The 5,208-nt window shown below is 43.4% G+C and overlaps 1 pseudogene; it reads left to right on the top strand.

Moving 5' to 3' along the window:
- Positions 1 to 411: 411 nt before the first annotated feature.
- On the top strand, positions 412 to 4,895 carry LOC106001685 (annotated as a pseudogene).
- The last annotated feature ends 313 nt before the right edge of the window (positions 4,896 to 5,208 follow it).

Raw genomic sequence — 5,208 nt, 5'->3', positions numbered from 1 at the left:
AATGGGAGGAAGCTAATCAAAGTGTAATACAGGAATTGAAAGAGCAGGAAGAGAATACACAAAGATCACTAAAGGCATTCATGGAATCCATTAACAAAGAGCTGAAGGAAGTCAGGGAGACCACAAAGGGAATGCTGAATGGAACCCAACAGAAGGAATGGGAGTCCTTTATCTCAGAAGAGATAAAGGGAGTCCAAAGAAACCATAACCAATCAACTAAGTGATCTGAGAACAAACACTGAACACCAAATTAAGGAAGTAAAGAAATTCATACAAGACCTAAAACAGAGCTTCAACAAAGAACTTGAAGCCATCAAATCTATCTGCTCCTTGTCAGTTCTTGCTGGTGTTGAGCAGAATCTGCTCACCCGCTGTGTCTGTTGCTTTTGTCTCAGACTCTCTGTTGTAGATATGGCAGCTACGTCCACCGCCACTGCTGCTGCTGCCGCCACCACAGCCAGGGCTTACCCGCAAGTGCTCAGATCTGTCTCCTTGCCTGGATTTTCCCTCTCTGGCCAAATTTTCTGTACTGTGATGGTACACTTGGTGTGATTCTCTAGCCTAAGACTGTTCACTGGAACACTAAAACTGCTTTCTATGCAAGAGCTTGTTTAGCCTCCAACTTCTCCTCCGTCATCTTCCTCTGAACTCCCTAGATTCTTCTTAAGACATAAAACAGGTCTTAATAAGTACATGAAAACTGAAATAGTTTCCTATATTTTATCAAATCACAATGAAATACAGATAGAAATAAATACCTAGAGAAACTGTAGAAATAACTGAACACATGAACTCAAGTATTCTCTCTGGAATGCTTAGGGGTCATCAATGTGATAAAAGATTTTAATCAAAACAATTCTAGAATCAAATGAAAATGAACAGAATAAAAATTTGTGACACTATAAAGAAATGCTAAGGCTGGGAACTGGTGGCTCACTCTGTAATCCTAGCTACTCAAAAGGCTGAGATCTGAGGACAACATTCCAAAGCTAGCCTGAGCAGGAAAGGCTATGAGGTTCTTATCTCTAATTGACCACCAAAAACCCAGAAGTAGTGTTGTTGCTCAAGTGATAGAGCACTACCCTTGAAAACAAAAGCTAAAAGACAGTGCCTGGGCCCTGAGTTCAAGCCCCAATACCTACATGTGCCATACCTACCTCAAAAGAAATGCTAAGAAAAAAACTGCAGCTATGAGTACTTTCAATAAATAATCACAGAGGTCTTAAATAAAGAACATAATTATGACCCTCAAGCTTTTAGAAAAACTAGAATGAGCCAAACAAAAAAAGCAGCATATAAGAAAATAATAAAGATTAGAACAGAAATTAACAAAATGGAACTAACAGAGCAATACAAAGCATCAATGAAACAAAAAGGTCTTTTGAAAATTTTATAAGATTGAAAAAATCCTCAGCTAAACTATACATAAAAATAGGAAGATTCAAAACGATAAACTTGGAGACAAAAAGGGTCTATCAAGCCAGGTACAAGTGTTGGCTCACGCCTGTTATCCTGTTATTTAGGATAACAGCTTATTAGCCTGTTATTCAGGAGGCTGAGATCTGAGGATTATGGTTAGAAGACAGCTCATGCAGCAATGTCTGTGAGACTATTATCTCCACTAAACTACCAGAAAAGCTGGAAGTAGAGCTGTGGCTCAAGCAGTAGATCATTAGCCCTTGAGCAAAAGAAGCTCAGGGAACAGTGGCCAGGCTCTGAGTTCAAGCCACAGAACTGGCATTAAAAACAGGGGGGGTCTATTAAGAAAAAAACAATATCCGGGTGCTGGGTGCTTGTGACTTAGGCCTATAACCCTAGCTACTCAAGAGGCTGAGATCTGATTGTCAGGATTTGAAGCTATACCAGGCAGGAAAGTCTGTGAGATTCTTATCTCCAATTAACTATAAGAAACCCAGAAGTGGAACTGTGGCTGGAGAGCTAACCTTGAGGAAAAAAGCTCAGGGACAGTGCCTAAGTCCTGAATTTAAGTCCCACAGATGACCAAAAAAAAATGGAACTCACAGAATCAATAGAGAGTACTGTAAAAACGTATACTAAACTGGAAAATGTAAAAGAAACTGATGAATTTCTAGATGTATCTGACATACCAAATTGAATGAAGACAATAAAAAATACTTAAATAACAATGATATTAAGAGCGTAATTAAGGGTCTCACAACAACAACAACAACAACAAAAACCAAGAACTGGATATATTCACTGATAATTTTTCCTTATCTTTAAAGAACCAACAGCAGGGAAGCCTGTGCCAGTTTTGCTCAGGGGCACCTATGCAGGGAAGACCCAGCCCACAAATAGAACGATCTTCACATGGCCTGATCACCTGTTTTGGTCTGTACTGGACTCAGGGAAGTGTGGTGACCTACCCTGCCCTTTGGCAGTGAGTCATACCCCTGCCTTCCATCGATTGTGATTCTGGCATCCAGAGGTTAAGAAACGTGAGCCTACTGATCAGATCCAAGTTGTGATGTCCAGCTACTTCAAACATGGCAATTCATGAACTCTGATAATTCCTTAAAGCATAGACATTAGGCCTGGGAATGTGGCTTAGTAGTAGAGTGCTTGCCTAGCATGTGAAGCCCTGGGTTTGATTCCTCAGTACCACATAAACAGAAAAAGCTGGAAGTGGTGCTGTGGCTGAAGTAGTAGAGTACTTGCCTTGAACATAAGAGGCTCAGGGACAGTGTCCAGGTCCTGAGTTCAAGTCCCAGGATTGGCTAAAAAAGCACAGTCTTTAGATGTCACAAACTGCTGAGCAGATAGCTGCCAACCTCAGAGTCCAGTTGGAATCTGGTCCTGCCAACCTAGTGTGTGCAGCCACTTGCCAGGCAGAAACCCAGCAGTATGAAGTACAGTTTGGACAACTACTGAGTTTTCACACCCATTTTTATTCCTAGCACAGGCATGAAGCAATGCCTCTCTTCTATCTCCCTCCCCTCATCCCTTGTCTACCTCCACCTTAATCTGGTCCAACACAGCCAAAAGAGCACGGTGGAAAGCTTTACAGTCACTTCCATGGAATGTTTCTGCAGAATGCAAGCCAGAAGGATGTTATGGAGCAGCTGCAGACCACACAGACAATCTAGGACATTCTGTCCAACTTCTAGCTTTGAGCATTCCTAGACAATAAGTATGTGGTCAGTCTCCAAGAAGATAATAGCTACAAGTACCTTACTATTCCCAAAGCAGCAACACTGTCCTGTGCAAGATCTTTACCAAGCACATCAACTTAGATGTGCAACCTGTTAAAAGGATGGACTAAGAGCTCTATACCAGTGGCAGCTCCTCCCACAGCAAGAGCAGCAGCCTGAAACCCCCAGAGTTTCCCACTTCTGTTCTGCAGAATGAGGCTGCTGTGGAGGTCTTGGCAAGGGAGTCATGAGGTCTGTCAGGGATAGGCCTCCTCTCACTTTCATCTGCTTCTATGCCTTCTATAACACAGAGCAGCTGTTAAACACGGCAGAAATCTCCCCTGATAGCAAACTGCTTGTTGCTAGATTTGACAGCTCCTGCATCAAGCACCATAAGCTGTGCAATTTGTGGTCTAAGATACTGAAGTCAGAGCCCCATTACATGGATGCATCCTGCAACCACCTGGCTTTTGATACTCTGGAGGTGGAGGAAGAGAAACAGTGTAGGCACAGAGATGATGATATGGTAGGGGCACTGTGGACCAGTATATAGCACGTGGTTCTTTTCAGACAGCTCCAGGTTGTTGTCTTTTTCTGAAGACACATCATCAGATACTGGGATCTTGAAAGTTTCACCAACACTGTACCAAAAACAAACCTACCATGTGTGGGACCTGGACATCAGCCCATATAGCCTGTGTTTCACCAGTGGCTCCCATGACTGCACCTCCAGACTGTGATCCTTGGATTGAAAGTACCCCACTGAGGATATTTGAAGGGCATCTGACAGATGTGGACTATGTCATATCTCACCCTATCTCAAACTACTACCAACAAGACTGCCAGGCTGCAGAGTGCCCAGCAGGGGAATTCTGTGTGGCTCTTTACCAGTCATGGCAGCCCTGTACACTCTCTTGCCTTTGTCCTCATGGCAAGTACTTAGTATCTGCAGATGAGGACAAGCGTTGAAGCTGTGAGACTTGACCTCTGGGACCCTTTTTAAAGAATTAAGAACTGGATGCTGGTAGCTCACACATGTAATCCCATCCATTAAGAGGCTGAGATCTGAGGAACATGGTTCAAAACCAACCCAGGTAGGGAAGTTTATGATATTCTTTTTTTTGGTGGGGGGTCCAGTCGTGGGGCCTGAACTCTGGGCCTGGGTGCTGTCCCTCAGCTCTTCAGCTCAAGGCTAGTGCTCTACCACTTGAGCCACAGCACCACTTCTGACTTTTTTCTTTTTGGTTATGGGGTACTGAGGAATCGAACCCAGGGCCTCAGGCATGCAAGGCAAGCTCTCTACCACTGAGCCACCTTCCCAGCTCCGGGAAGTTTATGATATTCTTATCTCCCATTAACCACCAAAAAGTCAGAAGTGGAGCTGAAGCTCAAATGATAGTGATAGCTTTGAACACAACTGCTCAAGAACAGTACCCAGGCCATGAGTTCAAAGGCAGGAATAGCACAAAACAACAACAAAAAAGAAATTAAGAGGCTACATGGACAACATAACTAGCTTGACCTTCAGCCCAGATAGTGACCTAGTGGTCACCTTTGCCTTCATAGACAACTCTATGATGTATGGGACATCAGGAATACATACTGCAGTGTATTTGCTTTAATTTCTCCAGTGAGCTTATGGATGTATACACTACACAAATGAACAATGTCCTGGGTGTGCAGTTCATGGCATGCAATCTCCCCCTAGTGACTGGAATCACACAAGAAAACCAGGAACACTGATTTTTTTTTTTATTTTAGCGTCTGTGGACTAGCAAGGCCTAGAAAGTCTCTGGCATACAGAAACTAAATCACTGATTGTGGAAGAGCTCTTCCTTTCCTCCTGAGCACTTATTGCTCAGTACTATGGAAAGAATGATGCCTGAACCCTTGCTTAGAACTAAAGATCAATTGCAAGTTCTCAGAAAACCTGCCTGATCTCATCTTCTCATCTGTCTCTTGTCTTCTCCCTGGCAGGTTTGGCTGGGATAGCTGCAAAGGACTTCTCGGAGCAGCTAAGGATGGCCATGCCACATGGAAGAAGGCTGGGACAGCA

This window comes from Dipodomys ordii, unplaced genomic scaffold (assembly GCF_000151885.1).
Source record: "Dipodomys ordii isolate 6190 unplaced genomic scaffold, Dord_2.0 Scaffold364, whole genome shotgun sequence".
NCBI classification, from domain to species: Eukaryota; Metazoa; Chordata; class Mammalia; order Rodentia; family Heteromyidae; genus Dipodomys; species Dipodomys ordii.
Note: the sequence above shows the minus strand (reverse complement) of the source record. Positions and strands in the feature narration are given on the sequence as shown.